The following is a 13,482-nucleotide window of genomic DNA, read 5'->3' as shown; positions in this document are numbered from 1 at the left end:
GGCTCTCTTTCAAAGAAAAATGTAAAAGTATATTAATTACTAAACAGTTTTAGATGTAGTTTCAGTTTACTTTTTACGTTTATTTTTCTGATTAACTTATTCAGAAAAATGTAAAAAAAACTCAATCAGTTTTGTAGAAAACGATATAAAATACTATATCGATTGATTACAAATTACTCAGATTATGTAATTTTGTGTAAAATACTTACCCATTGAATGGATTAAGTTTTATATATAAGATTAATGTAGAGTTTTACTTAACATTCTAAGAAACAAGTTTACAAGAAGTTTATTGAGGCGATTTTATTTGTTACTCGGCATTCCTAACGAAATCGAGTGTTTATTTATATAACATCATAGCTTGCGTGGCATCATCTTTCTGTCGACTTTTCTGTGTTCATTTTTTTTTAAAGAAATACCACTTTTATATTTTGTTTAGTGCAGTAGTTTGTTTTTTCTTATTTTGTAATTGCTGTATTTATTTTTGTGTCTCGTTTCGTAGTTCTAATACCGATCACAACATTCATTCCGACAACAAAGTGTTGACCCCGACCTTATCGAAAACCAGTTTTACGTTAAACTTTAAAAAATGAATACGCATCGCTTCAAAGAATTATTCTTTTATTTTTAATACAAACAAATAAGATAATCCAAATTTGTTTTACAAACCTTTTGTTATTCATAAAATACATACGAGGAAATGTTCAAGTAATTGGTCGTAAAAGATTTGTGTCTTAGATTACAAAAAGTAAAATTGATCAAGTGAGGCAAAAAGTATGTTTGAATATGATTCGCAAACGAATAAAAATAAATGTTAAACGAAGGAAATTAACAAAAATACCTTTTGGCAAAAAATATTTGTCGCTTTAATATGTTGAATATTTTATATGTTCGTGTTTATGAGTTTACCATTGATAAAAAACCTTATCATATGTCTTTACTAAACAATTAACTAAGAAATACTATAACAACCTAAGTAAATGAGTTTTTTTTCTCAAAGTTACTTAAAATAAATTCAGAGCAACAAATGTTTTACAACAACTAAAAACTCCTCGTTGAAAAAAGTGTATTCAATATTATATTGACATATTTATTGTCTATAAGTAACATTTTCTTTTATTTAAGTGGAATTCATTATTGAGATGCGTATTATTTATTAATTTATTTTATTGCGGAATATTTTCTTCTTAGCGGCTCACTTGGCCATATATTAGCATATTTGAGAGAAAATCAATGCAGCATGCCAAGATGAGAGAAAAATTGGCAGAGACACTGTGTCAAAAAATGTGTATAATACAGCTTACAAACAAAAAAGGTCACTACTAACTAGCATACTAACATAAAATTTTGGAATTGTTAATTAGCCACGAAAAACATAAACAGAGTCGACACTAAAACGAGGAAAATAATAACAATGTAGAAAGTAACATATAGGAAACAATGTCTGTCTAGACTCTATCCAGTGTAGAAGGAGGCATGGAGCTCCTAGAGAGGGATCATCAACAGCGTGCCAATATTATTACACCGCGGAAGATCTGATGCGCTCCCAGCACCCAAACTTAATGATGGTACACCAACAACCAGAAACAAAAGCCAGTATAACATGACGACATTGGGCAAATATTTCGGACAAAACGGAAATAGCCCTATAAAATCACTAAAAATATATACCTTTCATGACAAAAAAAATGGAAGAATGGGCCACACAACAGTGAGTCAAGTATTTTACAACTCACCTAGAACGATATAATTAAGGAAAGTACTATAGGCTGGCTAAAAAACAATCGTTCCGCTGTGGTCAGCAGAGGGTGACAATGGCTATGAGGACATCTTTTCCTCTCAATGTATGAAGGAATAAGAATTTCTTACACAAAAGAATATAACTAACCAAACATACTAATTAATGAATATAATGTATAATAAAAATATTTATTAATATAATTAAATATTATAATAAAATAAAATATAAAATATACTACAAAATTAAATATTAATAATTTATATATTAATACGATAGCGTGTGTGTTCTTTTGTGTGTCACGGCAAATTTTGGTTGAGATTTAATTCACGAATGAACAATAATTCTATGATATACATTTACGAAGGCTCCAGGCGGCATTCAATTAGCGTGTTCTCACCGCTATATTTATTTTTAATTCTATTAAATTTAAGGTTTTATCTTTCTGGTAAATGCACAAATTTCTAAGAAATAATTGATTTTAAGTTATTTCGTAGTAAAAAACGATACCACAAATCCCTCGGCCGGCGGACGTTATTTGTTGTTGCTTTTCTTTCATGGTTTACTTTTTTATATATTTTCTAATTGTTTCAGAGATAGATAGAAAGAGAGAGACACCGATGCATTGTGTGTACTTCCATAATTAAACTATTACTGCTACCACTACATTTTCATTTATGTCTGTGTATACTTACATTCATTTATATGTGTGTGTGAGAACTTTAAACTGTTGTATATTAATACAATGGCGTGTGTGTCTAACTATTGTTGTAACCACCTACTTTTGTAATAAATACTTATACAAAAATTCTTTATAATTTTTAGTTTCGGTTTCGATCACAAGTTGAGGCAACTAAGATATTTTTTTAATTACTATTTTATATTTTACTATTTTATATTTTACCCAATATAATATATCTTATCTTCTTATCTTATCTATAAATTAATACGATAGCGTGCGTGTTATTTTGTGTATCACGCTTACATCTTTTTTCTTCCGAGTGACTGTCGTTTAATTGTTATGATCTTCCAATTCTTGCAATAAATAATTATATTAAGCATTCTGCGTAAGTTTTAGCTTCGGTTTCGATTATAACCGAAGGAACTCAAGTTATTAATATATATATATATATATATATATATATATATATATATATATTAATAAGTTTTGTTTTTTGTTTCGATTCAAGTTGATGAACCAAAGTCATGTGGATATGTTTTTTATATTACTGCAATCACAACTTTATAATATATAAAAATCACGAGAAAAGTGACTCTAAAATAATATATACGAAATCTGCATAAATTAAAATATCATATTTAAGCGTAATTTACGACTAGGCTACGCCGTGTGTCCCTGCTAGCTTACATAGATACTTTTGTAGTTTTAATACAAGACGTTTCTATTTACGCGGAAATTCATATTAGAGTTCAATCGAGCACGTGCCATAAAAAGAACGACAGAACAGAGACATGCTTGCAATGTTTCTTCTATGGGAAAAAGTTGCATCACCTACTAGGTTTCGAAGCTGGTTTTGTAACTCTGTAAAGGCAGGATACGTCCCATTGAGCGTCTCCTGCCTGGATGTGGTAACAGTACTCCATTTATGGGCGTGCTTAGTTCTTATACATATTAAGGAATGCATCAGCAGGGATATATCTTCTGGAACGGTAAAGTGATCGAACTATTTTCCATTGATTTTGGCAACAGATTTGATGTGTGTGTTTTATTTCAGATCAGGAGTGACGGTCAATCCCAGAAGCTCGTCAAGGCATGGAGCTCTCCCGATAAGAAAGTTATTCATTTCAATTGGGACGTGAGGAGGGTCAGATTTATTATAATGAAAGGAGAAAAACTTTTTTAATGCATTGAAATTAACCAGACACCTTTCCCATTGCACCACGTTCTCAAGATCAGCAGAGAGGGAATGAGCAGGATCTCGGTTATTACTGGCCTTTGGTGTCGTTGCTGTGGTGTCGTTTGCATAAATATCTACAGGTGATCTAAGAAAGTTATTTGGAAGATCATTGATGAAGATCAGGAAGAGGTTTGGTTCTGAATGGAACCTTGAGAAACGTCAGCCTTAATATTATGACTTTCTAATGTTTGCCCACTGACCACTACTCTTATAAGCTTATCAGAGAAAATGAATTGAATATTCCGTAGCTGGCGATTTTATGAAGTAAACCTTTGCCATACTCTAACAAAAGCCTCTTATATGTTAAAAGATATTGCCCTAAAAACGAAACCTCTGTTTAGAGATTCATCCTTATGTTTTGCCTTGAAATAATCTGTAGTAAAAAAAATGTAATTAATGATTAATATATAAAGTGATATATCTTCCCTCTATTAACCACTATTTTTATGTATATATATATATATATATATATATATATATATATATATATTCGTAATTGTTTTACTATGGACATTTAATTATCTAAAAAGTTTTAAAAATATCACATTATATATCAATGCAAATAATATATTCGAAACTTATGACGTAAGTATTTACGCAATTATGGCCACAAAAAAGCACATAATATATTTTAAAATATACAAGTTGTGTCCGATAAAACGTTGCTGTGGTTCAGTTTGTTTAAATAGAAAACAAACAGAAAACAAAAAATCCCAAAATATATGTTTCTTATGTGTTTGTTCTCAATGCTTGTGCATGCACAATATTTTGAGACTTGTTAATGCTTATATCCCAGCGAGTTGTGATATGAAATATCTTAAACGAAAATTGTATATTCGTTAAAGTAATTTAATGCATCTTCGCTGCTCGTGCTTCTTGGGTTTACAGAGGGGAAAACATGAGGGTTTGATTTTACGATGGGCACGTATGTGAGCACGCACTGGAAAATCTCGTAAATTAAAAAAAGTCTAAGCCGATTTTCTTTTTGTGTGAAAGTATAGTGTTTTACCAATAATAAATCGGTGGAAAATGACAAATAAAACTGTTAAAGAATAAAACAAAGTGTGAGACTGAATAAATAAAGGAGCAAAGATTTTTAAAATGTTGTATGATAAGATTTGAAAAGTAGAAATAGTTTTTTAATCAAATGAATATCCTTATTTTCGCATATGACTTTTGAAAAAAAAATATTGCTTTCAAATATAATTAATGACCATGTTCCTTATTGTAGCGAAAGATGGAAATAAAAAAAATTACATTCGTATTTAATGACTTGCGATGTCACAGTATGAAAATATTCAAAACGAACGAAAAACGATAGGGTAGTAATTAATTAATGAAGAGAATAATTTTCTGACGAAATTAGGACTTTAAACTATTGTGTTTACGGGACATGTCACGTGACAAAACAAAAATAGCTGAAATCATTTCTTCGTTGAATCATGAAAGACATAACTAATTTTGACATGACAATTAGATAGCATTGTTTATGTTGAAATTGACAAAAAATGCAAGTACTTATCACGGTGTTTTTAATTAAAAATCTACTTTTCTATACAATAACGAGGAAGCACCCTTTTCACCAGCCGACCTCTACAATAAACATTACGCCTAAAAATTTTTCATACTCTTGCAGAAGTTGACCCGAATCCTCTGGATTTTCCGTCAATTATGGTTGGAGCTCGATCAGCAGTTATCGGATGAAGCCGAGCAAAGTAACAGAGGCAGACAAAATTAAAAAAAGACTAACCAGAAAGAAATAGAAATACAATAAATTTACAGAATATACATATATATATATATATATAAAATATGCCTTTTATATTGTTTATTTACATTTAGACCGAACATTTTAGTGTTCAAGGACGGCCATAGGCGACACCAATGCATTTTAGGCGGTGTTGAACTTCATCTTAGATGTCATCGTTCGATGACAAGTATCTTACAAGTTATGAGAAGTTGTCCTCGTTTTTCAGAGATTTGTTGCTGATGATGAAAGACGGACCTTCAACGTCGGTTTTGTCCCGAGCTTTAGTTGGTAGGTGATCTAAGTCTTGTACAAACAATTGCAAAACCTAGCCAGATTATCTGGTCGAAAAATACACCGATCTGGATTATATGTTCGTAAAATACACTTAAATAGTATGTTTTAATTCATGCAGATTTTATATTTATTATTATAGAGCCAATTCTATATCAATTATTATATTGTATACTAGTAATTTCAAAATTTAAAAATACGACTTGGATGCTATCAGCTGGAATTTAAACCCAATCGTTGAGCTCTTTAGCAGTATTCGTTATCAACTGAGGTATATATATATATATATATATATATATATATATATCAAAACTTGAACAATTAACACAGTTAAAAGCATAAATGTAAGTTTGTACATATGTAAATCTTACACATTACGTCGAACTACACCTTTAAAGTTCCAATTTTAAAATTTTGACCCCTTAGCAGATAGTTTACAAAATAGATTATGTTCCACGGGTCCGAATAATCCATATATCAAGTGTCATATTTGTGTAACAAAAGTAAGCAGAATACTTTGATAAATACCGTTCCACAGAGAGGCAAAGTCATATTTATAATACATTAGACTACATGTGACCCGTTGGGTCAGTATGTTATATTAGCTATGGAATTAATGCATGAGCGTGACACTTGGGACGTAAAGAAAATAGTTTTTTGTGACATAGCAGAAACATTTCTATGAAAGTATATTAAAATAAAAAAAAGAATACAGATAGATTTCTGTTTATAATTGTTTATTTCTGAAAAAAAAAACTTACAGCCATTGGATAACTGGTTTGCTATACTTATAGGTAAGTCTGCACTGAACAGATACCATAATAATTCAAGGTCAATTCAAATTTTGATAAATCTTTTAATTTAAACGCGAAAATAAAACAATTGGGACGCTGAAAATGTACCCAATAAAACAATACGTCTTATTGTCGCGTTGATTATTTGTTTATGTACGCATGTCGTAAGTTGTAAACCGGATGTTGGGTTAAAACACCCGTTACAAGGTCATTTGAGTTTTCATTATGTAAATTATATCTCTCAAGATTTTACAGCTGAAATCATATATGTATAAGATAACCATTCATTTGTTAATTCACTATAATTTGTGTTATTAATGATGATGAAAGAAATATTAGTCCAAAATTAATGCTAATTACTTATGCTGTATATAATAGAATCACACTGTCATTATTCCTCTATAAAATCGAAAACACAGATCCACATACTAATTAACGCATAATTCCTTGTAGTTTCTGCCTGATATCCCGAAATTTTGGAATCACACCTGCGCCGTCAAATCTGAGATTCCATTAGTTTAAATAGCTTTCTACTTGCAATCAAAGACGAGCAAATTATTGTAATATTGTAGATATCTTTATATACGCTATCAAAGTATTTCCTTCTTAACATGCATATATATAAATATATATATATATAGATAGATAGATAGAGAGAGAGAGAGAGAGAGAGGGGGGGAGTTATTGACTCTTCATTACTTGACCGCTTTGTTAGAAGAACTTAAATTTTTAACATAAAGTAAAGCAATAGTTTTCTGTAAAGAATAGATTTTTCTTGATTGCCAGTAGCTTAGTAAAATATTTAATCCCACATAAATATAGCCTTGTTATTCCTTTCATTGGAAAGGCGAGTTTATTAGTGCAATGCATTGAGCACTTGACACTGATGAATTATAAATACATCTCTACATGTGTATCGCTTTATGTGTATCGCTTTATTGCAGGTCATTTTTTTAAATTTCGAAATACAATGAAACGCAAAGAACTGAAATTTGGTATAACACTGGAAGAGCATAAGTTGCCTAATTTCCCTGATTTTTGTAGAATTTGGACAAATATTCTTACAGTTATGCGAATTTTTCGATTTTCTGGTAAGTTTAAGTGTGTATCACTATAATGCTAGTATCTAAAATGTATATTTTTGGTAAAAACCCATTATTCTTACTTTATAATTCTATGTATACGAAAGTGTCTAATAATAATATTAACCAAAAAGAACAACGAATTTTACATTATGTTTTTCAAGGAAGCATTTATTTATCAACATGTTTAAAATCACTTGGAATTGCCTCTTGTCAACTAATGATGTCAATCGGCAGATTAGAGGTGTTATGAAACTTCCCAAATCTTCCTCCAAAGTTCATCCTTCGACGAAAATTTAACATCTCCTTTATAATTGTCCGAAGCTGCTCAATTGGGTTTCTATCTGGAGAACAAGGTGGTATGCGATCAAATTTTCTCTACTAATGCCTAATTACGAGGGGCGTGCAATAAGTAATGCTCCTGGCCCACTTCCCATAGCAGTAGAGCAATGAAACTTGACACAGTTATTAGTCTTTCTCTACATAGGAACCACCCAGAGTTATGCATTTCTCCCATCGTTTGATGCAGCTCTGGAGACCGTTTTTGTAGAACACACCAGGTGGGTCCTCCAACCACGACGTTGCTTAAGAAATCAAGGCTGCATCATCTGGGAAAAGCTTTCCTTTCAAAAACAACTTCATGGATGGGTAGAGGTTAAAGTCAGAGGGTGCAAGGTCAGGAGAGTAGGGAGGATGGGGAAGGATTTCATAACCACACGTCCGTGCTTCTGATCTAGCGACATGCCAGTTGTGGACTGGAGCGTTGTCCTGCAGGAGGAGGATACCCTTGCTGATCTTGCCCGGCCTCTTGATTTTGATAGCTTCCCTTAATTTCCTCAAAAGTGAAGCATAATAGGCTCCTGCTATTGTGGTACCCTTTGCCAGGAAATCTGTCATCACTACTCCGTCCTGGTCCCAGTAGACTGTGAGCATGACCTTGCCAGCGGAGATCTGCACCCTTGCCTTCTTTTGAGGCGGTGAGTCCAAGTGCTTCCACTGCATTGACTGGGTTTTGGTGTCTGGATCATAGTTATGGACCCAGGTTTCTATCCTGTGTAACCAGTCTTTTGAAAAACTTTGACTCATCTTCTTGGCACATCTCCTAATTCATCCTCGAGCACTCGACGCGTTCTCGCTTCTGGAATGGTGTGAGCAACCTGGGAATCCATCTGGCAGACACCTTATGCATATGCAAATAGTCATGAATGATAGTTTCCACAGACTCTGTACTAATCTTGACATCTTGGGCTATTTGGCGAATAGTAATGCGCCGATCTTCCAAATTAGCAGCCTCAACTTGACGGACAGATTCCTCATCAATGGCAGAAGGAAGGCGACCAGGTTTGGAAGCTATTTCCACAGACTTCCGGCCATGTTTAAATTCACGATGCCAGCGTTTTACAAGGTAATATGTTGGGGAATTAACACCATAAGTTTCTTTCATTTCATCAGAAGTCTCCTGTTGTGTGCGTCTTTTCAAATACAAAAACCGGACCACTGCTCGACATTCAACAGGCTCCATTTCACACCTGACTCAGTTCAAACACCTGTAAAACAGAAACCACAATTAGTTCAAAGCTGCAATTTGTCACATAACCCATAGAGATATAAATCATTGCACATGAAAAATTTCAGCTAGATCAGACAACTGAAAGTGAGTTAGGGGCATTACTTATCGCACGCTGCTTGTACTTAAGGCCGTATTTCATAGAGTTGGCTGAGTGGGATGGTGTATTGTCGTGCATAAAAATCAATTTGTGGTGACGCGCCAATGGAAGTAATCAAGCCACGTTAACAAATGCTCATTTAAAAATGAAATATAAGACTGGCTTGTTAGTTTGACACCATCTGGCACTCGAAATCGTCTAATTAGTTAATCGCAGATTATTCCAGACCAAAACATGACACCCCAACCTCTTCTTGACAACTGAATAGATGATAGGTAGGGAATCCAAGTGGACTCCAAACTTTGGCCCACCCATCTTGTCCATTAATGTTTGCTCTAACCTCATTTGTGAAAAGAACATTTTCAGAGCTGGTTAACTCTGAAAATGTTCTTTTCCCAAACGTTTTTTTCTTACGAGTTTGGTTTAAAACTGGTCTTTCTATGGGTTGAATGCTTCTTGCAGCGTGTCTTTCTGGACAAGGGAGGTATTCCAACCCTGTCAAATATAGCAGCAATGTTGGTGCACGGTTGCTTGGTAAGTTAACGGTGAATTTTTCTAACCGTACAAGCAGAAACAGATTTTCTTGTGTTTTTGTCCTTCCTTGATTTTATGTTTTGATTTGCAACAAATAAAGACAATGTTCTTCCAAGTTCCTTGGATATATCTACGAGAGATAAACCTTCTGCAAGTCCTAAAACAGTACGTTCTTTTTCACTGTCAATCGAACCTTTCTAAGCATTTTGAGAGACCTGCAATAAAGGTATATACACTTAAAATTACCAGAAAATAGAAAAATTAGCATAACTTTCAAAATAGTGGGTCAATTTCCACAAAAGTCAGGGAAATAATGCATCTGCCAGTGTACTAAATTTCACTACTCTGTATTTCAAAGCAATTTCAAAATTTAAAATGACCCACAATAAAGCGATACACGGAGTTTATATATATATATATATATATATATATATATATATATATATATATATATATATATACATATGTGTGTGTGTATGTGTGTATATGTGTGTGTGTGTGTGTGTGATGACTCAACCATCTATGATAGTCAACAATTAACCCAGTAGGGGGTGAATAAGAGCTGAATAAGAACTTGTACTTATGTGAACGATCCTGGGGTTAATTAATTGCTGGGTCGGGATTCACTTATTTTATATGTACAGGTGATGTGTTCAAATAGACAATTAAGGCGAATCAGGGTATGGCGTAATACAAAGAGATTCATTGGATGAGAACCGTAGACTTATTAAACTGCACTCACTAACTACCTATAAAAGGAGTCGCAGAGCGATTTTCAGTCTATCGAGAGCAGAAACATCGGTTAGGGTCGAAAGCCGAGTACGGCACCACCCATGCCACATCCAAATTTACCCCCGTTACTGACCGTCTGATAAAGGGAGAACAGAAATCGGTTGTCAGAAAAGTAAGTTACTAATGAGCAGACTCCTGGTGGAAAACAATGCAGATATTTTTATTGTAATTTTCTCTCTGTTTATAATTGTACAAGAAAAGGATTTTTCTTGTGATCAGAATTTATTTTAATAAGTAATCCATACAAATGAAAATCCAAGCTTGCGTCTGGAGTTAGTTATTCGTCGCTTAAAGTACTTGTGATTAACTTGCAGATGAATTATACCAAATTAAGTAATCTCTTTCAGCGATCATGAAACAAGAGAAAAGAGTAGCCAAACTAGTACTTTGCATCCAGCCCGCAGCATGTGTCTTCTCTTGAGACTTTCAGTCGAGTAATTTTGCCATTTCCGATTTTTTTTCTTTGGTATTACTCCTTACTTTTGTTCTTTAGCTTCGAGATGCTCTTGAAACAAGAAATACAGAAATCTCACTCCATCGTAGCAGCAATTAAGACCGCACTAATAAACTGGCGTAGGTCTTCGAATCGAGACCGCCTAGGACTACACTAATGTACCGGTCTTTGTCGTATTATATTAATTGCAGCGATAAGGATTGGCCCTGCGAAGTTAATTAAAAAGAAAGGAAACTCCAAGACGAACTTAAAATAGATCAGAGAATATCCTGAGAGAAAAAAATCCACGAACACAATCTCTCTCATCTCTCTCTCTCTTTCTCTCTCTCTTTCTCTCTCCATATATATATATATATATATATATATATATATATATATATATATATATAATTTTTTTGACGATCACAAACTCTTGGTCACAATTTGGTGACCGTTACACAGAATTTCGGTTCGATTGCTTTCCCTAGGGTACACCAGTTTGGACTTGTTATAGTGTGCGTCAGTCAAGCAAGATTTCTACCCCGAAGATTGTGTCAAACTACACGATCGAGTGATTACATTTTTACTTTGACTAGAGTTTTTTCTTTCCGTAGTCGCTGCTTAGGACCCTTGAAGCGTAATTGTGTTTTAAAGTATAGAATAGTTAACGCATGTTAAGCGATCAGTTTTCCCGAATGGTGTTTTAAAGTAGAGAATAGTTAACGCTTGTTAAGCGATCGGTTGGAACAAATGGTGTTTAAAAGTAGGGAATAGTTTATGCGTTAAGCAATCAGTTGACACGAAACGTGTATTAAAGAAAAAGAATCGATATTTGTAATTACAAAATGTGAAGTTTTGGTCGTATTTTGAAAATAAAACGATCGTTAATTTGCCGTATAATGTTGTTAATTGGTTGATGCATTTAAATTGTTGAATAGAAAGTGAAAAATTGAAGGAGGCTTAATTAAGAAGGGATATTAGATATCATTTTGTTAAAGAGCTGGTTGGTGATTAACGGGTTTTACTATATTTTACTAGCCGTACTCGGCCACGCGTTGCTGTGGCTTAGTTTGTGTAAATGGAACCCCCATACACACAAAAAAGACAAAATTCATTTTTTAAGAAAGAATTTGCGTGATAAAATGTTATTTTCATTGTAGAATAATATTCGTAAGTTAATTAATAATGAAAACAGTTTATGTATTTATTTGAGGACTGTTATCCTGATCATAACCATCTGTGAAATAAAGTAGGCACATATTTTTTTGTTGCTTTTTGATAGCAATTTATCGTAGCAAGCCGCATATTAAAACGAACACACGGACACAGAAACACGCAAGAGAAATGATTATGGGAGTGAAGAGCGAGCGAGAGAGTGAGCGAGAGTGAGAGAGAAAATGGGGAGTTGGGAAAGAATATATACAGAAAGAGGGAGAGAGAGAAATAGAGAGTAATAAAAACTGTTGTAGATAATGCTGACCCCGTAAAATGTTTTTTTTTTAATTTCGGAAGAAAAAGAAATGTTAAAAACGAGCGAGGGAGAGAGAGAGACAGAGAAAAGGAGAGAGAGAGTGGGGATACAAAACTAGTGTAGATGTTGACGATGTGAAATGTTTGTTTTTTTATTTCAGCAGAAATAGACATCTAAAAAGCGAGCAAAAAAGACAGCGAAACAAAAAGAGTAGGGAATAATATATACAGAGAGAGAGAGAGAGAGAGAGAGAGAAAGAGAGAGAGAAGAGGGAAGAAACTGGTGTAAATATTGTTCGCCGTCTATCTTTTTCTTAAGCATAAAAAAATAAAATGTGAGCGAGATAGTGACAGAAATAACCAGCGAGCGAAGGAGAGAGAGATGGAGAGAGAGAGAGAGAGAGAGAGAGAGAACAGTTGGGAAGAATACATACAAAGAGAAAGAGAGGGAGAGAGAGGGGGATAGAGATAGATAGATAGAGAGAGAGAGAGAAAGAAAGGGAGAGAGAGAGGAAATAAAACTTTTGTAGATAGTGTTGACGCCGTGAAATGTTTGTTGTTTGTTCTTCGGCATAAAAAGAACATTAGACGGTGAACAATATTGACGCTATTTTTATTTCCTCGTTCCTTTGTCTCTGTTTGTCTGTCTGTCTGACTGACGTTCTGTTTGTCTCTCTCTGTATATATTCTTCCCAAGTCTTTCTCTCCGTCTCTCTCTCGCACGCGCGCTCTCTCTTTCTCTCTCGTTCTCTATCTGTCTATCTCCCTCGCATTTTCCATTTCTTTTTATGCCGAAGGAAAAAAAAAACATTTCATGGTGAACAATATCTACACCAGTTATTATTTTCTCTCTTTCTCTGTCTTTCTCTCTTGATCTCTCTCTTGCTCACTCTGTATGTATCTTTCCCAACACTGTCTCTCTCGCTCGATCACTGTATCCCTCTCTCATATTATAAAACCTGTGAGGCAAGATAATAACATGATTAAAATCTTAGGAAAATGTGGAAGTATG

The sequence above is a fragment of the Euprymna scolopes genome, chromosome 29 (assembly GCF_053919585.1).
Source record: "Euprymna scolopes isolate OS-2025 chromosome 29, ASM5391958v1, whole genome shotgun sequence".
Taxonomy (NCBI): domain Eukaryota; kingdom Metazoa; phylum Mollusca; class Cephalopoda; order Sepiida; family Sepiolidae; genus Euprymna; species Euprymna scolopes.
Note: the sequence above shows the minus strand (reverse complement) of the source record.